The sequence below is a fragment of the Tympanuchus pallidicinctus genome, unplaced genomic scaffold (genome assembly GCF_026119805.1).
Source record: "Tympanuchus pallidicinctus isolate F22 unplaced genomic scaffold, pur_lepc_1.0 scaffold15, whole genome shotgun sequence".
In the NCBI taxonomy this organism is placed as follows: Eukaryota; Metazoa; Chordata; class Aves; order Galliformes; family Phasianidae; genus Tympanuchus; species Tympanuchus pallidicinctus.
Genome location: NW_026294669.1, coordinates 14,254,771 through 14,278,442, shown reverse-complemented (window position 1 = coordinate 14,278,442; position 23,672 = coordinate 14,254,771). Strand labels below are relative to the sequence as shown.

The 23,672-nt window shown below is 40.8% G+C and overlaps 1 long non-coding RNA gene across 1 annotated transcript; it reads left to right on the top strand.

The window, feature by feature from the left end:
• The first annotated feature begins 4,438 nt into the window (after window positions 1-4,438).
• LOC128077032 (uncharacterized) lies at window positions 4,439-22,179 on the top strand. The gene is made up of 2 exons (XR_008204807.1): window positions 4,439-4,487; window positions 21,885-22,179. It is a non-coding gene; the product is annotated as an uncharacterized LOC128077032 (long non-coding RNA).
• The last annotated feature ends 1,493 nt before the right edge of the window (window positions 22,180-23,672 follow it).

Here is a 23,672-nt window from a genome sequence, read left to right as displayed (position 1 = left end):
TGTTGGTAAGTCAACCTTAAGAAAATCAAGCTATCCACACAGAAGAATGGATTTTTAATTTTTTATTTTGTGAGGTCTCCCATTCTGAGTCACTTGTTTTCTTAATGAACAGTGAAAACCAGAAGTACAGCACGAACTCTTTAGAAAGGAGGAGAGGTAAGGAGCTACTGCATGAGCATAGCAACACAGGATCATCTTGCTTAAAAAACATTTTACTGTTTTGAAATAGCACACAAAGTCATAAAAAAAAAAATAGCAATGGGCCGTGCCAAAAAGCATCCAGAAGAGAAGAGGCAAGGAAAGAACAGAGAAGGAACAGTGGAAATAAATCTTTCTAAACAAAGTGACAAGTCCAAAAATAATGAGAACTAAAGTTCAAAGAAGAAATCTAAACTGAAGTAAAGAGAGAACAACCATACACAGCAGTGGGAGGGGTGCACACATGCTGGTCAGGGGGTGCATAGCAAACATCCTCAGCTAGCATGACGGATTCAAACTGGGACATTAGCACTTGTTAGAGGCTTTTTTAGAAGTCCACGTTTATTTATCCTGCTACCAGGTCTGGCCTTCAAAATTTTCAGATCCCATCAAGCACCATCTGGATTGTTTTCTCCCTGTGTACTCGACTGAATTTCCAAAGCTTTTCTAGCCTATGCAGTGACAGCATCCCATGCTTAACATTTAGACGCCCTCTGAGTTGGTGGCAACTGGGTGGTCGGCTGATCCATTGTGTTTTCTCTCCCTTAGCTGCACTTCCCAACAGCTTCCCCTCTCACCTTTTATTCTTTCCACAATCAGGATGGAAAGAAACAAAAAGCTGTACAGACTGCACACACATCACACAGAGGATGTGGTTAAAGGCAGAGCATTTAACCATAGCTTCTGAAAGGACCACAGGGTCGCAGGTAGTGGGTCAGCTTCTTAGGAAGGCACTACATTCCTCTTTTTTTTTTTTTTTTTTTTTTTTTTTTTTTCCCAGCAGAATAAATACAACACAGGTGACTGTAGTACAAGTGTTTTCCCCACAGGATTTAATACCCTTAGAGGAAGCTCATTTAGCAGCGTGAACTGTATACAGAGCTTGCAGTTCTTTCCAAGGTCAGATTAGAAATTAAAGAAAGGGGTGCTGAGTCATTGAGCCTTACTTTGGGTGCCTCTCTGTTCCAAAAAAGAAAAAAAAGAAAAAGTTATTTCCTTTTCCAGTTATTTCCTTTGGAGCACTCGGGGCAGGCAAATAGCTTTCATGCATACCAAGCTGGGCTACATTCGTTGTTACAGGCAACCGAACCTTCCCACTTGCTGCAAGGAGAGGTTCCTTTAGTAGCACCTCATATGGGTTTAAAACTTTGTAACTCCTTCACTTTGGGTGCTTTGCCCTTCATCCTTTGATTCAAAACGTGGACACTAAAGCAGCAAGAGGTAGACAAATTCTAAAAAGTTTTTTTTTTTTTTTTTTAGATAAAATTTGTTAGAAAAGAAATAAGAGCTAGCCTGAAGCAGTATTCTCAGTAGTAAATTAGCAGCCTCTTACTGATAACTTGTTCCTTTTCTGCCTCCCTTCAGATTCGTGCAGCATAGACACTGAGTGGCTATAGCTAGTAACAAAGCTTGCCTACAAAGAAAGTGGTATCACTATGACACATGCTGATTTTCCTCCATTCTCTTAAAGAGAGGTCTCATTTTGTTACAGCAGACCAGTAGCAATAGCTCTGCTATTGCAGAAATAGCAGGAGAAACTGTTTTTTAAAACTTCTCCTCCAAGTTAAGCACTTTCTTTTCCTCTTTAAATTCCTCCCCCTCCTACTACCAAGCTCTTTCTTTAGTAAGGCGTCCTGTAAGCTCCAAGCTGGTCTGTGCTGAGGGTTAATATAACAGCAATAAGCTGCAGACACTGAAGATAACATTAATGATCTACAGATGTTGCCAGGCCCAGCTTTGATTTAATAGCAATGAGGCAGGGGGAAGGGACCTTTCATAGGAAGAGTAGGTTTGGGAAGGAAAAAAAAAAAAAAGGGGGGGGGGGGGCTCCAGAAACTTTGTGGTACTAGATAAAGAGTTGTGTTTCAGTTATTTTTTTTAACCCTCAGGAACTTTTTCTTTGCTATGGAGTCCAGCATTGCATGGCACATGTCTAACTGTATATATGGTCCTTCTCTTATAAAACTGCTTAGATATAGAATAGCCAGGCTATTTTTCTGGAGTTTAGATCTAAAGTAGATTGAGGGTAAATGGGGTGTCTAAGCTAATCTTTCTTTGTTGTGCTTTGAAAAGGTTAAATCTGCAAGAGCCCTGGGCTAAATCACAGCACAACTGGTAGAACAGCTATCTTAGTGACAAGGGCTAGATGGCTCAAATGCTTAGAAATCTAGGCATGAAATGCAATTTATTAAGGCCTGAACTTCAGCTTTTCTGTTACCCTGGACGAAAGGGTAGTTCTTCCAAATAATGTGTGCTGGTTTTCTTGATGAAACAGAAGACTAAGCTATCTGAGTTACTAAATCAGTTGTGGAGAAACAACAGAAATGTCTTTATTTTTGCTTTGTAGTGGCAGAAGAAAGAGACATATGTTGGTTGACTTTTTTTCTGCATTGATTGCTTACAGTCCTTGTTATAAAGACTGGCAGTTTTATTATTGCATCTCCTCAAAATAACAGTGCTCTACATAAGAGAGAGGGGAAGAAAGACTTCTGACTTTGAATATTATCTGTATTAAAGTAATTCCCACAGGCACTGACAAAATCCAGGACTCTTTATGCTGAGTGAGGTAGGAATGCAGGATAAGAGATAGCTCTCTTGTAATGTTAATATTTGCTTATGCTGTAATGAGACGAGTCGTGGGGATGGGAGGGGGATTGGAGCTGAGGATCGTGTGGGAGAGGCTGAAGTGCAAGTGGACTAAGTGATGTGCCAGATGTCACATGAGAATTTTGAGGCAGAATCAGGAGATTAACTTGAACCTCTTAAGTCCAACTTTGTGTACTTCATCAAATCTCTATTCCTTTTTTTTTTCCCTTTAAAGGGCTCTAATAGTGCCTAAACACTGTCTCAGCTCACTAAAGCTAGTAGCTGCAAGTAATTCAATAACACAAATGTTCTGACAAAGTCATTTTTAGCTTGTTAATTATTCCCAATCACACATTCTTTCCCCTTTAAGTGGAGCTAGATGACATCAAAGCTGTTTGAGGGATGGAGGAACACTTGAAGTATTAGCAAGAACAATGGAACAGTCTACTCAATTTTATTCCAATTCATTTAAAGGGGAAAAAACTGGATTTTGGCCAACCTTTATCTTAAGAACTGATAATAGGAAATTATTGGAGTTCTGCTCTTAGTCTTGCTGTGTTTGTGCAAGCCATTCTTGTGGAAGTCTTAGGTTATCAGTTTCTGCTTTCTTATATTGATAGGCTTGAAAGGGACATTTGGGGCTGAAAAACATTGCTTGGAGGTGACAGTGGTCTCAAATTCACTGGGTTCCAATAAAGGTTCTACTGCACTTGACTGACAGGCTGGTATAGAGCTGAGGAGAATGCAGTTATGGAGTCAAATATGGAAAGAAGGATCCCCCTAGGAAATAAAGGCTGCATTACTCGAAGCTGTCTATAAAGACAGAACCCAGAAGCAGGAAGGGGAGCAGTAGGATAGAGAACCAGTATCTAGAGCATCCAACTAGGATGAAGAATGCTGCTGGGGGTTCTGTTCATAAGCTTCAGGACTTTACAGCATTCCACTTCCAGCTGAGCCCCACAATTCACTGGTGGAGTTGCCTTTTTGGTCCTGACTTTCTGAAGCCTACTAAGAAGTCATGGACTGTGTAAAATAGCGCCTGGACTGACTCTGCTAGAAAATTGCTGTGTTAGTACTGAATCCTATCTTGAATTCATTTCAGCTACACAAGTATTTTAGAACTGGATTGAGCTATGTTTACCCCTTAATGAGGACTTAGGCACACTCAGTAAAGAGGAGCATAGTGAAGTATTGCCCTCTCCTTCACCTTTCTACCAGTGCTGATTTGGTAGAAGAGGGCAAGAAAGTATTCACTGGAGAAGTAGAGATTTCTCTCTTTTTCAGTGTTTCTTTGATGCAGGCTTATGAAGAACACCTGGCTGAGTCATGCAAGGCCTAAATGCAAGTTTAGTGAATCACCTTACTGCAGGTCTAGTAGAAGCTGAAGAAAAATTGGACAAAGTGAGATGCGACAGATCTTGTTTTTGTTTGCAAAACGGCATTTGTGGAGCTGCTTGTATTATCATCCTAACCAAGCAACTCAATCTTTGGGCTATGTTTTTTAGCAGGGGAAATCCATAAGTAGATTTTTTTCTTAACATTATTGACAAGAAACATGCATGGAGAATATTACACGTATAGATATCAACGCCACTGAAATGAAAATAAGACTGTAAAGTACATTCAAGTGACAGAATGCATTTCAGTTCTTTTCAGATCAAAGCTGCATGAAACGTCAACAGCAGAGCAGTTGAATTTCGTAGGTGAGCGGCATCACTTTATACGAATTTCTGCATTTCTGGTTACTGGCTCAGCTGTCACAGTAACGTGATCAAATCACAGCTCTGCTTCTTGTTAATTTCATGATTTGCTGTTCAGATCAGAAGCTCTTGAGCTCCTGTTTTGATTTAAAAAAAAAAAAAAAAAAAGGGACTCAAGATTAGGTTAATTTTCTGAATGAACAGTCTTAAATCTGATGTCTACAAAAAAAGCAACCTTGAAGTGATAAAGATATTCAGTCAATGTGCTCCAATACTATGTAACAATAGGGATCTTTGAAATATAACTCATTAGGTAACCAGTGATGAGAGCTTGTGGATATGGAGACTGCTGCAGAATTCTGGCTTTAGTAAAGAGAGCTTTGTTCAGCAATGTTAAAAAATCATTGAGTTTCACAAGTGATATTTTATTCCAACTCTCCTGTAGGTTGTCACTGCAATAGAGGTCAAATCCAACCTTAAAGCTCAGTATAATCACTTCAGGTGGGAATGTGGATATAAGGCTATAGTGGAAATGCTAAGTCACAGCTTGAAGCAATGACTGAGCACCTTGGTGGGAAGACAGGGCCAACCCAGGGCAGCTCAGGTGCATGCAGTTCATTGAGAGACCAGAAGGGGTGGAGCCAGGGTCTATCCCTTCCCAGACTTTAAGGGTAAGCAGTGGAGGTGAGGGGGTCTTTCTTGGGATCCTTGCCTACCTGAAGCCTTCCAAAGGTGAGCTGCTTCTTTCCTTTGTATTTGTGTCCACAGCTGTCATGTTTGAGCATATCCTCACTTGCTGCAGTCTGGGGCTTTGCTACTACACTGCCACTGTTGTTCTTTCCGTCACGTCATAGTGTTATAAAGGCTTATCACTCTTCCAGAATTTATTGAGTTTTGCAAAACCCAGAATGAATTTCGTAGATTGAGATAGCATGCTTTGGAAAACAAAACAAAAAAACCCACATACAAAACAGAACTAGGAGATTGGTAACAAACCAATTCAGACAGAAATCGTCCTCTAGAGAACAGTCCTACCAAAGTGGAGACTATAACACAGCTGTACAGAAAACTGTGCTAAGAATCTGAAGTTCTAGTAGGGCACAATGTGGGTAGCTTGAACTTGAAGCAAATGCAGAAATCAGACAGGAATAAAATAGCTTAATTCTGCTTTTATGAGCACTAGTGTAAGCCTGGGCCTATTGCAAGAAAGCCCTAGTTTAAAAGAGACTCTATGACTACGCCAGGATCTCAGGATGATGCATCTCCAAGGTACCTTTTTGCATACCAGGGTAGCACCCTAACACTGACATAATTTAGGAGGGCCCAGGAATGCTCTGAGCTAAATGACAGCTGTGGCCTTGGCTGGTCTTCCATGGTAAAGGTGTAGACTTTATTGATTGAGCACTAAGGCTTCACACCCATACCAACAAAAAGGAGACAGGAGAACTGTGCTGCTGAAGAACCACTACCTGGATCTAGGCAATGCACGAGGTGTTTTTAGACACGAGCACGGGCTCTTTGGAAGTGGATCTGAGCAAGTAGAAGAAAGAGGCAAAGTGCCTGCCGCACCCTGAACTGAAGGTATGACACCTAGCAGTAGGGAATAAAAGCATCTGGAAACTGCTTGGAAAATGGCTTTGTGTTTGGTTCTGGATCCATCTGTGATTTGTTTCACCAGAACCAGTTTTTGATATGTGAAATCATGACCTATACATTTGTCTGTATCTGAGAGGGAACAATAACATTGCAGCAAACCTGAAAGAGGATTAATCTTGTTCCTAGTGGCATTTTCTCATCCAACAATTCTTTTGTCCTTAGAGTTAAAAAAGAATAATATTATCTTGCACCTTATTCCTTCCCATGGTGATGGGATTTTGTTGCAGTAGGCAATCTCCTGCAGAGGGCCACCAGAATATAGTTTAAAAAAAAAAAAAAAAAGTTATTTTAAAAAGATCAAAACATCCAGAAGGAATTATCTTGGCTGCCCTTTAAAAATCTTCCTTTCTCATCTTCTTCCTTTCTTATTTTTTCTCATTCCCCTCCCGTAAAATGAAGCTTTCTTGGCAGAAATGTTTGCAGATCTGAAATGTATGAGCTGAGGACAGGATATTGGATCCTCGGCGGGAGAGAGATAGAACCCAGTGCCTCCATGTCTCCCTACTATGTTCAGCAGGGAAGTGACCACAGTGGAGCCTGAAATTAAACACACTGTTGTTGCTGTTAGTTTTTGTTGTTTTTTGTTACAGTTGTTGTTCCAGGGCAAGAAAACTGCACAGGGAAGATGGAGCAGAATATGCTGCAGATGGAAAGAAACTTTAAAAAAAAAGAAAAAAAAAAGTGTATTTTGCAGATTAATTTAAGGGCTAGGAATGATCCACTAGGCAGGCTATCAAACCACAGTGAGCTGGAGAGCTTAAGGCAATTTGATGATGTGTAGTTTATAACTCCTGTAGCCTTTCCAAGCTGAGATTTTGCCTAAAAGATAAGAATTTTCTTAATATATTGAGTAAATTTAGGACATCAGAACAAAGAGAAGGGGGAAGTGGGAAGAAATGCAAAAGATGTTGGATTTCAAGCATGGCCCTGGAGTTTCTTCTGAATTCAGCATCTAGTTGAGGTTGACCCAGTCTTCCGTGCCTATGAAGTTTTAGTCTGTGACTGTATGAGAAAACATTCTCTCCAGCACTGATGGTCTCTGGCATAGTGTTCAGGATCAGATAGAGGCTTTAGATATGCTTATGGTGGCTTAATGTAGGCATAGGTGGATGTAATGGCATCCAGATATGGAAATGTTGAAAATAGATTGTCCTTACCAAGGAATTTGTCCTAAGGGAAGAGCAAATTGTTTGTTTAGTTATGTTGCTGTAACATGGCAAGAGGTCACTGCCTGTTAGTTGTGAGTGGATACCATGGGACCCCAGCTGCTTTCTCCATCCTTTTATTGCTAAAAACAATTGGAAAGACAGTCTGGCTACCTAGTTCTTATTTGGTGTTGTTGTTGTGAAAGATAGAAATATTTTGATTCCTACTTTCTGAGACAGATTCTATTTTGTCAGATTTTCATTGTGGTGGAGAAAACGCATCAGGTAGAGACTGAACAGCTAGGATTTCTCTGTAGTTCCATAGCTGTCTGGATAGCCAGCCACAGGTGAATGGCTTGACCTCCCTAGACTTCAGTTCTGCTGTCTCTACAATGGCAAAACTGAAATCAGCTGCTTTTATAACTAGCAGAGTGATGAGGACTATCTGATAATAATCTTTCAATTATTATTAATTGCTCTTCTACTTTATTTGCTTTTAAAGTATCTATAGTCTTGTCACTTTTTTTTCTCTCTTCAGTGGGGCTCTGTGTGAAGTGATTGTACTGGGACTAATCCAAAGTGCAGGTCTTCCTCCTGCCTTATCATAGTGAAGTGATTTTGTAACAAGTTATCAGCTCAGCAAGGCATGGTTGATTTTGAGTCCTTGGAAATAAGGGACGAAGGGGAAGATGGAGGAGTGGGAGTAAATGCCTTCTTTCTCCATGCAGTGACTTGGCAGTGCAGTGTGTTGAGTTCCACACGAAGCAGGATGCCCCAGACTAAGAAACCCCTCATCTAGGAGACTGCGTTTGCCTCCAACTACTATGCAGTGATTCTGCAAGAATGCCTGGACCCAGGGGAGTTTGAGCTCTCTCATATCTCCTGATGTCTGTGGTTAGCATCTTCTGTTCACTCAGGGAGGTGCCTCCTTAGGACCCAGCTGAGAAATGCTGTTGTTGCTTCATTCAGCAATGACTTGTGTTGCATATACCTCCCTGAGGCAGGTCAGGCCTGATGGGATACTGCTTTTATCCCATGGTTTGAACTCTCTCTGGTGGAAAAGGCATTATGTGTCGTCTCCAGTCCTGTGCTAGTGCAGAATTTCCAGTGGTAATCCATTAGAGGAACCTCTTCCTGCTTGCTTTTGTGTCCTGCCCCATCTCTATATTTTCCAGAAAATATAAGGGTGAATTTTACTTAAATTAGGAAATAGTTCTTGAAACACCTGGATTTGACTTTTTGAGGCATAAACTACTCCTCAGTGGTATCTTTTTTTCTCAAAAGCCCAGCTTTGCTCCTCACATAATGTTCCTCACTTACATAATGGATCCATCCTGAATTGCATCCAGCTGAAAGTCAGCCTTTGAAAGATTGGAGGCACATTAGCATTCAGAGGTTCTCAAGGTGCAGAAATTTGGCAGCCTCAGTACATGTCTTCACACTCCATAGTCCTCCCTTGAAAGGTGAAGGCCTTCCAGTTACTGAGTATTATCATACAATTAACCTTGTTGGGAGAAGTGTCCACACAATTGTGGATTATAACTGTAAAACTTGTAACAAATCACAGCGTAATCAACCCCACCAGTGCTGGAAACCTTTCTGGGGCACTTAAAATGTCATTTGCTATGCACATTTTTCCCCTTATTTGCTTTATTATTAATAATAATACAATAATAATGAAAAGATCTTTGAGGAAGCCTCAGGAAAGGAATTTTATAAACATTAAGATGGAATAAAATAAGCACATTCCTTTTTATCAGGACATTTTCCATTATAAATGGCCAGCTTTCTCATCACCCTGCCAACAGCTTTGCCTGCCATCTGTTCACTGATGTCATACTATGAAGTTCACTCACAAAACTGCTTGTTGGGAAGCCCAGGGTTGTGCTAGAAAAGTTTTGTTTAGGAATAAATATGCTGGCATCTCACACGTTTTGGATTTTTTTTTTAGGTTTTTTTTTTTTTTTAGGTTTTTTTTTTTTTTTTTTTTAAAGAATGACTTTTTTGTTTCTTTGAAAGTTCAGGTTGCTATCTTCACTATGCAAAGATAATGACCAACATTTTCTGAAGTTACTGAAGCTTTTGGCTCTTTCTGCTATGGAAATATAAGTATAGGACATCTTGAGACAAGAGAACCAGTTTTCAAGAGATGCTATATACTTCTCTTCTGGAAAAGAGACTCAATTCAGGTCAGGTTAGTTGGGCATCTGGAATCCTTACCAAAGCCTCAGAAAATACAGTTCAAACAGAGCTGGGTGGGGAAAGAGAAAGAAAGGAAAAAGAAATCCACTTTTTGAGGATGAAGAAAAGAAACTTAAAGAGAAGAAATGAATGTAGTAATCAATCAAGCAGTCAGATCTCTCATCTCTCCAGTTTCTAGGAAAACCCAGAGAAATTTCTGGTGGGAAATTAAAATATTATGTATTTAACTCTTTCTTTCTCCCAAAGAAAGAGAATTGTATTTGGAAATGATAATGGGCATGTAATGGAAATGATGTGTGTTTCTATAGCCAAGCTGAGCTTTGGCTGGATTGTGCTCTCCATCATTCTGTATCGGATTTATGCGACAAGGTTTTGGTGATGGGAGGGCTGCAAGGCTGACCTTTTTGAATCCAGAAGCTGCCCCATGTTAGACAAGAGCCAGCTCCAGCTATTCCAGAAGGGACCTGCTGCTGGCCAAAGTGAGCCAATGAGCTGCACTGCTTGCACTTCTGTGAGAGCAAATTTAAGAAAGGGAAAAACTCCTGTGCTGGAGCAGCTCCTGTAGAATGGGCCCCATGGTATGTGCACTATGTTGGAGCAGCTCTTGAGGAGCTGCAGACTGTGGGAAGCCCATGTAGGATCACTTTGGGAAAGACAGCATCACGTGGGAGAGTCCCCATGCTGGAGCAGGAGCAGAGTGTGAGCGTGAAGGAGTGGCGAAAACATTATGGACTGATCACAGCCCCCATTCCTTGTTCCCCTGCTGCTCAGATGGAAGAGGTAAAAGGGAGAAGGGGTTTTCTTAGTTTACTTGTATTTTCTCACTGATCTAGTCTCTCTCAGTAGGCAGTAAATTAATTTTTTTATCTTCCTATGCTGAATATGTTTTGACTCCAATGATAATTGGAGAGTGATATCCCTGTCCTTATCTCAGACCTTATCATATTTTCTCCCCTTGTTCCTTTGAGAAGCGGGAATGAGTGTGATGTGGTGGAGCTTAGTTTGCCATCAGTGTAAAAACACGACAGGCCATCATCATCATTTTCCACGTTTCTGAACTCAGAGAAGCAGACACTTTTCCCTCTTCACCATAGTTACAGCAGCACCCAGAAGCACTGATCTTGTTACCTCTGCTCTGCCCAACCTACTGCTTACTAAATGCTTTCAGTGAACCCTCCTGAGAGATGGAGGTTTGTACTGTCCAAAAATCAGGCTGGATAGCGTGAGAAGCTTTTGTCATCTCCATTTAATGAGACAGCAGCCTTGCACCTGTCCTGTACGCATCTGTAGAGGGTCTGCCATGGGATTTCCTTACTTGAGGAGTAATCTTGCTGTTAACATGAAAGGATGAGACAGGGATTCCTGAGTGGTCTGCATCATGGAGGCTTGAAAGAGGCATGGACGGACATGCTGAGAGCTGACAATCTCAGAACACTGTTCTTTTGTGTAGAAACATGAAAAATACTTCTGGCATAGCCAGGAGGAGTCTTTTGTGTTTTTGCCCTCCAGGACTCTGTTCATCCCCACACCAAATCCTGTTAACTCTGTGTTTATGCTATTGCCTGTGTACTTGTAGCCAGAACTTTCTGCTTTATGATTAGACTTGCAGCCTATTTCTGTACACGTTAGGCACTGAGGTTAGCACAGAAATGAAAAAGTAGGTCCCTAGAAGAAAAATGGAATAGAGGACCCTGTTTCATAAGAGGAAGGAGGGAACTTTGCTTGTTTTTTTCTAGGAAAACAAAGATCAAGGAAGAATGGCATAACTTTTCATGACTATTGTAGGATCATTGAATCACTAAGGTTGGAAAAGTCCTCTAAGATCATCTAGTCCAGCTGTCAATGCTGAGGTTGGAAAGAGAAAGATGCCAGAAAAGGGGAAAGAGCTATTTGTTTGAAAAGTTTCATACTGGAACACACGAAGATAAACGTGGCCAGGAACAAACTAAAACTGGAGAGGGTTTCAGTTCACTTGTGAAGTTTTCTGACCTCCCATAAAGAAGAGTAGGGGTAAGTATGCAAGCCTGCCCTCAAGTGGAACTTTCCTCTATATGTGGAGAGAACAAGCTTGTTAGCAGAAGCCATGCTGGCCCACGAGTGTTGCAGTTCAGTTTGTTTGGGCTAAAGGGGTATAATGAACCCATACTTTCTTTTCCACTGCTTCACAAAACCAAAGTGTTAGGCCTTGACTTCTGAATCATCTCCCTGCTAAATCCAGCATTGCTGCCTATCTAAATTGGAACACCACATTTGTAATTAAGTCTCAGGCAAGATCATTATTCAGAAAGTGGTCCTAAAAAGCTTTTTTTTTTTTTTTCTCCTGTACTTGGCCAGATCTCAGATCATTGAGGAAAGCAGCATAGAAGCTAAAAATGATTCAGTTTAGTAGAAAATGGAAAATGTTCCTCCATCAAGTGTGCATCTGTGTCTCTCTGTATATCCTAGTCTAAATATAGGTGCTCTGAGGGTTTTATACAGATAACTGGAGAAAGGAAGGTGAAAAGAAAGAAATCACTTAATTTCCTCTTGTCCTTTCTCCAGTCTACATAGTGTTTTCAAATGCCTGGGCTATTCCAGTTTAACCTCTTGAAGGCTTTGCACAGTGAAGCCACAAAAATGAGAGGACTGGAGGAAACCCCACCTGCAAAGTAGCGCGCCAAGGAGAGGCCTTTCAGTTTTAATCACCCCTCTTAATCCTGCCATTCCTAAACACTCTCCAAGGTTGGAGTTGGTCATTTGTTTTCTTAAATTAACATAAATTGGAATTTATGGGCCAGGTGATTCTCTTTGAAAAGGGTCCTTGTGTGCTAGGGAGGTGGGGGGTGGGACTGACCTGTCAGCAGGGAGCTTTTGGGCTACTCCAAAAGCAATTCTTTGTTGTTCTCTCTTCCCATCAATGCTACCCAAAGAAAAATAAATAAATAACAGTGCTCAGCCTTCTTTTAACAGCTGCTCACAAAGATTCCTTTCTTAATGCTTTTTTTTCCCCCTCCTTCTCTTGGGCCTTCTGATACCTTGGCACAGCAAATGGGAAGAGAGACAGTGGGATCTTCTTGGGAAAACTTTGTTTTCAGTGTTTGCTTTTTTGTCTGCTTAATATAAGCTGGTATGGGGACAACTAGGTATTGTTTCTTTCCCCAAGGAAGATCGTATAGGATAAATCAAGGAAGCCTTGGGACTTGCAGTTTACCCCTATTAAATCTGACCTTGTATATCCTCTTTGCTGAGGAGGAGAAGCACGTTGTTTTCTGTTCCCAACATCAGAATAGCTTTCCATGGGATGAAAACTCAGAGCAACTATCTACACTGCATACTGTACACTTTTAGTGAAGTATATTCTGATGTGTTTTACCTTGTGCTGCCTGGGGCTAAGAAAGGGAATAAACTGTCTTCTGGCTCTTCTATAAGTTCTGTAAGAAGCAAAGGGATTAAACTGAGAGAGTCAGATTAGACATTAGGAAACACTTTTTCACAATCACAATAGTTAAATACTGGAATACATTGCCAAGGGAAGGGGTGTAATCTGTGTTATTAGAGATTTTTAAGGAGAAGTTAGAAAAGTATTTGGCAGGAATGCTTCAATAGAGCTTAATCCTGCCTTAGGACAGGGGATCAGACTCAACTGGTTCCTCAGCCCCTATTTACCCTCTCTCAGTTCTTCCAAGGATGACTTCACCTTTCTGATCTGGGAGGAATCATAGTCCGTCTAGTACAGTGTTTCTACAGTAGATTACACTTCCAACTGAACTGTTGTCATCCCTTTCCACAGCTTCCTTACTCAGTCCCACATGTGGAAATGAGTATATATGCTGGCAAGTTGTGATGTTTCTGGGCTACTGCCTGATGCATGCCAGACCATGGGCCACAGGCTGAAGAATGCTGGCTGTAGTGACCTCCTGAGGTTCATTTGAGCCATAATTTCTCTGATCCTAGCAGCGCTCATGTGGTCCATCATCACAGCTCTATTAAAACACGGTAATATGAGCTTTGATAATAATTATGCCCCTAAGTCCCAGGAGAAAAAAGACAGCTCATGGGTGAAATTGACAGTCTGGACATATGACAAATAACATAAAATCCCAACCTTTTGGTAAACCTGCTGTTGTAATGCTTGCAAGTCTTTCAGGTCCAAATTTTCAGGTGTATTCTTAGAGGCTGACACACACTGAGGTTAGACAGCCTTGCCTTTCCAACCTCAGAATGCAAATGCTGTTCCTGCTCAAGGACGAAGGAGAATATCTAAGACACTGTATGCCACCTGCAATGAATTGAGGAATCATTCACTGAAAATAGGAATAGGTGTAGATAAAAGTGATGTAATTATCAGTTATACTTTCTTATGCACATATATAGCCAGATTCTTCAAGTTTTTAAAAGTTTGAAGTAGCACATCTGATTATTAAGAACATCCAGGTGAATACAGATCAGAATATTGTGTACCATTAAAACTCTTATAGCCTCTTCTATAGAGACCTATCAAAGCTCTTAAGAAATGTTTGGCCTTTATGTTTTTGGGACTTAATTCTGTAAGGACAAGTTTATTTTACGTGAGTTTTTTGAAAACAAAATCTGAAGTATACACATGATACGAACCTGTCTTGTTCTTTCAAGCATCTCCCACCTATATGGCTGAGACAGAAAAGTAGTTAAGGGTGAGGATGAAGTTAGGCAGTGAAAAAGTCATGTAGAAACTGGATACTTCTTACGTTTTTCCACACCTATAGAAAAAGAAGTCCACTTTCACCCTCTAATCATGAGAGACTTTTCCATTTGCTCTAGCTTAATGGTTGTCATCATCCAAGAGTTATGTTTGAGACTGGGTAGGTGTGTAGATATCCAGAGAGGTGATATAGCTCATGTAGCCCTTCAACAGAGACAGATTTTTTTTTTTTTTTTTTCCTGCCTGTTTCCATCATCTACCCTGCGGGAATCTGATGTATTCAAATAAATATTCTATGAATCATGGTTATCCATTCAAAGCCCAAGCCCTGAGGGCTCTCACTTCTCCTGTGCTCCAGTTCACCTGCCCACACCTGTTCAGCTCTTCATTTGCCCTTGTGTTGTGCCCCTCTTTCATCTAGCTCTAATAGTTTCTAGATGCTCCGTGTGAGACAGGAACGATACAGAAAAACAGATCTATGCCCAGGAGTATGAATCAAACACCAAAAGCCAGGTCCTCATATACTGGAAATGAGTTAGTTCCTCTGAGTGACACGAAGATCTGCTTTTTATTCTAAAAGCATAAATGCTTGGTTTTTTTTTTGTATGTTTTTTTTTTTCTTCTTCCCTGCCCAGGCTTAAGGACACTTAAGTTACAGGATGTGCACTGTCTGGGATATGTTTGTGAACATTTCTTCCATTCTTCGCACATCAAATCCCTCTGCTTTAATGCCATGATTCCTGGCTCAGAGATTTGTGCGCCTTCCAGTAATCTCTGGAAGAGCCACAAGCTTGAGGTTCGCCTAACATAAGGTGACAAGAGGTGTAATTCCCTCTGCATGTTCCCGGAAGCCAGAGGCCTTTGAGGTCTTTGCATCCTGAAAAGAGTGCACAGGATGGTACATCATTTCTCCTTTGCTTTTGGGCTGTGCTTTGCTTTTGCTCTGCGGGGAAAACCTGGATGTTTCCCAAAGATAGAAGGAATCATGTATAGGTGAATGTCTGCAGGCTGGAGAGTGAACAGTACCCTAACAGGGAAGAGAGATAACATATCTGTGAGAGAATGACTGGGGCTGATGCAAGCACTGAATCTTCGTGTTTGAACTGGAATCAAGATTATAATTTTTAATAAACTTTTTTTTTCTTTTTTCTGATGGTTGCTGGGCAATGCAAAGGCTAATGGAATATACCATCATTTCTGGAGCACAGGAAAGGGATTTGCTGACCTTCATAGAGGAAGAATGACTATATAGGGCAGGCATTTGGATAGGACTCCTGGGACTCCTAGTTTTGCCACAGATGCAGGCAAGTCACTTAGGCCAAGTCTTTCAGAAGCATTTAATGAAGAAAGATGGAGAGTAGCTCAAAATGGCAGTCTCCACCCATTTGAAGTGGGAACTGGCTTGCTTTGGGGACAGCTGACGAACAGGATTTGCAAAGTAGAAGCCCGACGACAACAAGATCAGACTGTCTAAACAAAGGAAGAAGCTTGACACCTTTGCAAGGGAAGCAGGATAGACTGATGTGACTGAAGGCCTGAAGTCACCTCAGTGACCTTTATAAGAGAGAAGATCCTTTGATGAATCTCCAGCAAGGCTTATTTTTTAATACTTTTTATCTGATGCTTGTTTTCCCCTAAGAACTAAGCAGTGACATGCTGCCAACCTCCCTTATTAGATACTAGGAAACATGCATGGTGAAGAAGTCATGACTCATGATATAATCTCTTTTGCAAAGTTGAATGCTGTGCAAGTAGTTTTTCTGGTGCCCAATACAGCGTAACGCTTACATTTTTTAGCACTGACTAAGTAACTCTTTTCTAATGGGTCATCTATTTGTATTCAATTTAAAGTGTTTTGAGACCTCTGCTTGTGAGTTTTAGCTTTTTCATGTCTCTAGTAACTGACCAAAGGGGGCAAAATTTAATCAAGTAAGCATTGTTTCCTTAGCTAAACTAGGCAAAGATTTATATGTATGGTATATGAAAATGTATGATTGGTTTTAGTCTTTAGGATCTGAAAAATGGCAGGAGGTCCCCCAAGACCTGCAGAGGGATGAAGTCAGTGACTAGGGAACATCAATTTCAGAGCTCCTGTTTATATGTGGCAGAGCCTGAAAGTGCAACCTATGTGCCATCAAAACACAGAGAGAGGAAGTGTTGTTTATAAGAATGGCCTTTTTAATTTGTGTCTTTTAACATTACCTGTCCTGATATAAGGAGTGTGAAGACTGCTGCATAGTTAAGGGGTTACCTCCACAGCCCAGGCTCTGGTCTCATCTGTAGGCACTCAAAAGTACCAGGTGCCCTAACAGTCACCCTTCTGTGACATGGTAGATACAAGGTTCTTGGTACCTCCTCTGAATTTATTCATTTGGGATGTGGCTCTCCAGGGCCAAAAGCACATATACCTTCAGCCTCCTCATCTGCAAAACACGTTCCTTCCTTTTGTGCAAGATGTCCTGATGGGTAGGATACACTCCGCTGGGAAGAGACAGGGATTACACAAGCAAGAAACTATCCTTCAAACTTAATTTGTATGACAATGCTGGCCTGGTTACCCAGGGAGTTTTCAAATGTGACCTCAGCAGGGTTTTATTAGTGGATTTCTCATTTTGTTTTACTTCTTTTTTTCCTTTCCTCTAGAGCACCTTGGTTTACATGTATCTGTTTTATTCCTTTCACATTTTATACTAATGACAGACTTCCTGGGGAGCAAGGTGTCTTCATTATCTGATACCTTCAGATCTCTTCTCTTGGCCGTGGGCTATTCAAGCTCTTTCATATGAAAGGGAATGGGAGACTGGGTCATGACATATCTCTGTCGTCATCACCACTGCAGCTGCATTAAGCTCCACATGCTGACCAACTCCAAATCATGAGGAATACTTCAAGGTGATATCCTCAGGTGTCCTGAGCTGGTGTCTAGATCAGAGGCTTAACTAGTGAGTCCTCAAATCAATACATTTGCTTATAGCTTCTGAGAGTAAGTGGCTGATTAAATCCTCCAGTGCTTGTCAGTGTTTCAGCAGAAATATACTGCTTAAGGAAGGAGAGGATAGGGAGGGGAAGGAGCTCTGAATTGTTGGGGAAAGAGAATATGTTGTAAATAAAGCTACATTCCATTAATTAACTTTGCAATTACAAGGCAATTAGGCTTTAGTAATCGTTTTATCTTGAGCTCAGACCAAAAACCTTAATGGGAAAAATCCGTCATATCCAGTTTTTGTCCAGATGCTTAATTCCACCATCAAAATAATCCTAACGGTTGTCAGCTTCATTCCATTAGTGATTGAAAAGTAGAAAGTGCTCAAAACTTCTCTGCTTCCCTCCCCTGCTTGTCCCAGCCAATGGGGAGAAAGAATGGAGGAGGAGAGGTAAAATACGGAGGCGACCGTATTGCTAACTGGCCTTGTTAGTAGTTGTGTAAGAACTGTTTGGCAATACTTTGGAAGGAGATTGTAAGTAGAGGATTTTAGGGATTGATGTTATCCTCAGGTAAAGAGCTGGCATGAGGCAAACAGATTGCTTCTGTATTTGTAAAGCCTTTGCACAAATTCGGATCTGGCAGCCTGGAAAATAAGAATGGAATTAAGCTTCAATTAGGCTTCCTGAGAAAGTGTCATTTTTTTGTTGTTGTTCCTATGTCTTGTGTCTTGACTTTAAATTATCACTTATGTCTTGATTTGACCACTATGGAAATGACAAAGATGTGGTAGAAGAGAAAAAGAAATTATCTGTAGGCCACATGAAGAATGGGTGATATTTGGGTATTTGAGCATTCCTCCACATCCTCAGCCACAAGCTACTAGTTAACTCAATTATTTGCATAAATTTACATTGTATATAACTGCTGAGGTCACTGAATACTTGAATAATTGAACAAATTGGTTGGTTGATTGAACAAATATATTAACTGAAAATGAAAGAAGATCTTGGCTGAAGTGTGTTAACACTCATAACTTAAACTGTCAGTCATACTGGTTGTGTCTTGATATGAGACAAGATAATTTTGTAAAAGATTTTCCCACTCTTTCCAGATTTTTATCTTAGCTTGTAAAAAATTACTGCATGTCAGCTCTGTATAGATTAGTCTATATATTGCCTTGCTATTTTTTGAGAAAGAGAAATTGCAAAATGAGGTCCTCTGTTGAAGGTGGAGTTCTTGATCCAGAGAGGAATTTGAATGTTGGCAGCTTCTGTTTCATTTAGGAGCTGCACCCTGTTTCTTTTTAATTCCTCATAAGCATTTGTGAAGAGGTCATATATACTGATGAATACATTCAGGTCCCTGCAGTTAATTATGGCTTTAACAGTGAACCAGCCTTCAAGAACCTGAAACACATCACTGCTTTCTTGAAAAACAACATCTACTTCAACTTCGAATGCATTAACACTATTCTCCTAAAATGAATTCTACTCACCTTCTCCCTTGTCATCTGCTTTTATTTTATTTTAGGGAATCCAAGCTAAGCAAACTACTGTTTTCTTCCAAAGAGGGATGCACTGAAATTCAGTTTATTCTCTCCCATACAAGTTCATAGATCTAATTGTCTGAATTCACGTGCACCTCCTTTGTATGTTGTAAGAAATAAGGCTTTCTGCGCTGGGGAAGGACTTAGAGTCCTATGAACTGCATTTCAAAGTAGCCCTGAGGACCTGGACTGAACAACAGTCTGTGGCTCTGCCTTCCCCAGCCAGCCAAAAGCAACGAATGGGAGAGCTGTGCTTATGGAGGGAACACTGGTAAATGCTCAGTGTGAGCTAGAGAAGCACTAGTCATGGTGTCAGCCTCTGCAGTGTGTGAACCTGAAGAAGGAGAAGCATCCTCCATGCTGGAGAATAGAAAGTTACACTGCAAAGTGATTCACAGAGTATGGAACTTAGTGAGTAAGAAGCTGACTTTTTCTTCTATTAATTTGTCAACAGAGGTCAGCATTAGCTTCCTCTTCATCACTTTTTCTGCACAAAGTTTCATTAGCCCTTCAGGGTGACAAGGCTGAAGAGGCTGGGAAGATGCATGTGTTTGGATGAGCTGTTTTATATGCCAGAGGCCTTGTTGTTGCTCTGGTTGTCCAATATTAGTGCTGCTAAGGTGGAAACAGGCTGTCCAGATCATTAGGTGCTATGCTGTAGGAATCCAGAGCATCACAGTGATGTGCTTAATTGTGTATAGAGTGTGAAAATCCTCGTGTTATCTAAGTGACCCCACCCCATCTCTCAAGGCCTTGATATCACAGCTGAGGCCTGATAATAGCTAGGCTATATGGATCAGCCCCATATTGCATTTAATATTGCCCCTCTCTGATGTTTAATAACCTTTTCTAGGAAGCTGATGACCCAATACGAAAATCTCTCTTCTCTCCTTGCTCACAACACAGAGGTGATCATTGGAGACTTTAGAGGGTGTTTATTTAACAAGGGAAACAAACCTAAACACAAAAAGGGATGGTTAAAAAAAGAATTTTTAAACAAACTCCAAGAACAGCAGCTGATCCTTCTCTTTTGTAAACAAGACCTTACTGTAATCTTTTTAACTCTCACCACAAGCCAGATTTATCTTTGGACATCCTGCCCAGAAATCGTTGCACTTCTCTGCAGCAGAATAAACACTGGAGGGAACTGGCCACATGGACACACACACACAGCGGAGGGGAGAGGGATCAGGGCAAAAATGTTTTATTGCAATGGCTAAAAGAAAAAAAAAAAAAAAAAGAAAAAAAAAAAAAAAGAAAAAAGCCGTGAAATCAAATTGCATGTGGGTGGATAGCTCACTTCCTTCACGCAGTTCTTATCCACTGATCCTGTATGCAGTATGCGAGTACTCTAGCTCCTGCACCTTCTCATCATTTGACTCCTTAAATCACTGCAAATATATACAGGGGAAAAAAAAAAGGAAACATGTCTTGCACAGCAGAGTTGTGGTGATGTGACAATCTCTTGACCCCCATCCAGAGAGCTGACGTGGCTGAGACCTGGAACTGCTGGGCGGTGGCCATTGGGTGCAGGCAGTGTATTCAGGGAGCTGAGGGGATGCAGATGTGTGCGCTGCTGCTTGGATGTGGCCTTGGAATCTCTCCTTTGTGCTTCTGGCCATCCTGGTAACACCAGGAATCACCCAGAACTCTTCTTTCTTTTCTTTTGCTTTAAGGGCAAACTTCTGGGGCGAGTGCCCAGACAATCATTGCTAGGAGCAGGAACAGTGACCAATTAAAGTTCCTTTGTGTACAGTAATGCTGAGATCTCCTCTACCTTTAGTAGAGAGAAGCTCACAGCTTTTCAAAAAGTTTGTATTAGGTGCTGTAATGGTTTTCCTAGTAAATCCCAACATAATGAACCTTAATATAGAAGCTGGCGGTAGGAGCAGAGTTATATGCTGGTGATTGCATTCAATTGATCTGAACATAAAAAATATTTCCAAATCATGCCACAGGTGGCCAAGAAAAGCAGTGGCATTCTGTCTGTATCAGAAATAGTGCGGTCAGCAGGATCAGGCAGGTGACTGTCCCCCTGTGCTTGGCACTGGAAGTTTTGGGCTTCTTACTACAAGAAAGACAATGAGGCCCTGGAGAATGTCCAGAGGACAGTGAAGCTGGTGAAGGGTCTGGAGTTCAAGTCTTATGAGGAGTGGCTGAGCGAACTGGGATCGTCTGGGGCTGAAGAGGAGGCTCAGGGGAGACCTCATCACTCTCTACAGCTACATGAAAGGAGGTTGTAGCGATGTGGGGGTCAGCCACTTCTGAGTAACAGCAATAGAACAAGAGGGAATAGTCTTAAGTTGCATCAGGGGAGGTTCAAGTTGGATATTAGGAAAATTTTTTTCTCAGAAAGAGTGGTGAGACATTGGAACAGGCTGCCCAGGGAGGTGATGGAGTCACCATCCCTAGAGAGTTCAAGAAAAGAGTACATGTGGTACCATGGTCTAGAGAGTTCACAGGCATGAGTTGATAGTTGGACTGGATGACCTTACTGGTATTTGCAACCACAATGATTCTATGATAATGTCTTTTTACTATATTATGTGGATAGGTAAGCAGGAGCCTAGAGACAAAATTTTTTTTCAACTATCCGACACTGTGAAACAGTGAATGTGTAGCAGGCTTTTGTCCTCTTATATGTTGGAGGGGAATAGAACTGAACAAGATTGATCAGGGAGACAGGTGGCAACATGGAACTGATTAGGAAAGAGATAAAGTGAATCAAATGCAAGTAGTCTGGGCACAAGTTCTTACACTCTTGAAGCATGCACTGCAAACGTGTCATTAATTACTAATGAAATTCACTTGATGTTGCACTTGTTCCTGTTGCCAACCTGTGGTCAAGAGTGACATCATTTTTTCTGTGATCAACATCAAAGGAAGGGAAGAGAAGCCTAGGAACCCATGTAAATCCAAAGGGAAGCAAGCAAAAATGTGTCATTAACTCTGTGGATGGCACGATGAGGAAAAAACTTCTATTGCCACTTGTTTTGGGAGGATCTTTGCAGCTTTGCTCATGGCTCTGCATGAGTAATGTGGTTGTCCTGTGTCTCCGACAGTGGAAAAACAATAATTATACTGCACTGTCACATTATTTCCTTCCTTTTCAGTGAGTGAGCTGAAAAGCAACACAAATTTATCCAACTCCAACTGTATTTTTGTCTTCTTTCATTGCTGAGCTGCTGTTTGCATCAGCTTCCTGTTTCATGACAGGCCATTGATGGGGGCATTCTCTGTTTTTCATTCTTTTTGTTCCTTACAGATGCAAAACTTGGGGAGTCTTCACAAGCAATCTGGAGGAATGAGTCTGCGGTAGAAAGGACAGTGCCTGTGAAATTATTACTTAAAACAGAGTCCAGAGTCTCAGGATGTTATCCTTGAGTGACCTGGGAAGGAGTGAACTCCTTCATAGCTGAAGAGCATGTGATGTTGACTGTTGTCAGGAAACCTGCAGCTGCAGGAGAATGGCCTGAAACTTTTTAACGGGGAATCTTCTTTTCTGTTGGCATACTTCTTTACTTTTAACTTGAAGATCTCTGTGATATTCTTCTTTTTTAGCACTTTGGCTTTCTGATTTCATACTGCAAAACAGATAATTTGTAACTCTCAAGATCTTACCAGTGCTTCCAAAGGATGCATGTTGCCTCACAGACTTTTTTTTCTCCTCTTTTATTTCTTTTTTTTTTTCCGGCACATAAAGCTATAAACAAGCAATGAAGAAATCCATCCTTTAAAAATAGCTGGTGACGATCAGAGCACATGTTTTGCTACTCATGCAGAAAAGGCAAGCATCTGCTTTGAAGAGAAGGCTTCAATGGCTCCAGCAGCAATTTATAGTCATGAAGCTGTCAGCTTGCACCTGCACTGCAAGCAGCAAAAGAGAAGGGGAAGAGGATGTCTCTTATTTAAAATTCAGAGTTATTCAATAGAAATCATTCTTTTGGCCCCCCATAATCTTAAAAGGCCAATTTTAAAACTGTGGTAACAATGCTGAGATACAGTAGGTAATATATGCTCTTCTGACACTATCTTGGACTGATCTTGAGAGTGGCTGGGGTGTAAGATAGGAATACAATTTACTAGTAATGATTAAGTTTTCTGTAGTGCCCTAGTCCTTCTAACCTCAAAAACTGTGGCTCAAATCTGTAGGACAGAGGAAGCAAATTATCTTCTTGTTTCCCCCAGACTCCTTTTGCACCTTTCTTCTGCCTGTCCCCATATTTGTGCCTGTATCCAAGCTGCAGTGTCTGTGCCAACAGGGAGAGGATGTGAAGGTGGATTTCAATTTCCAATAACTTTCAGTTGGATAGGTTTCCTGCCAAAGAGGAAAATGAGCCCAAAGTTTCAAATTATGGGAGAAAAGCCCTAGCAGCATAGCAGTGACTGAGGGCAGATTTTTGCTTCTGAGAAGAACTAAGCTGAAGAGCTTTTCAGCAATGACATTGAATAAAAGACCAAACTGAGGTCTGCTGCAGGAGCAGTCCTTTGGTTTAGCATCAATCTTGAGCTGAATGTTAATGGTAAGGCTATCAAGAAATAATTTCATGTTCTGTCAGATATTCAGAGAGGATTCAAATAGATTATCTTAGATTGACACACATAATTAAAAACTCATTTAATACTTAGAATGAAACCACTGCAAGATATTGACTCTGAAATACCAAAATGACTACGTGAGTGGGATTCAACATTTTGTTATAGTCTGAACAACAAACTATACATTCTGTATAAAGACATAAATGTCTTAAGAAGTAGTTTTAGCAGTATCTAGAATGCTTTAACTTGTATGAAAATAATTCAAATCAATGACAAGCTCAATGAAATGGTCTAACGTAGTCCAAATACAAGTCTAGTTTCAGGATGATTTACTCTTGCTGAGAAGATATTCCAGCAAAGCAAGTCTATTCTGTCAAGATGGCATTTGCAAATAAAAAAATACTCATATTCCTTTCCACTTCATCTTTTCTGATCATTGACCTGTTCATTTTTCTTATAAAATTGCAGATTCCTCTGTAAGGAGACTATTTTTCCCTCCAATTCATTGGAAACA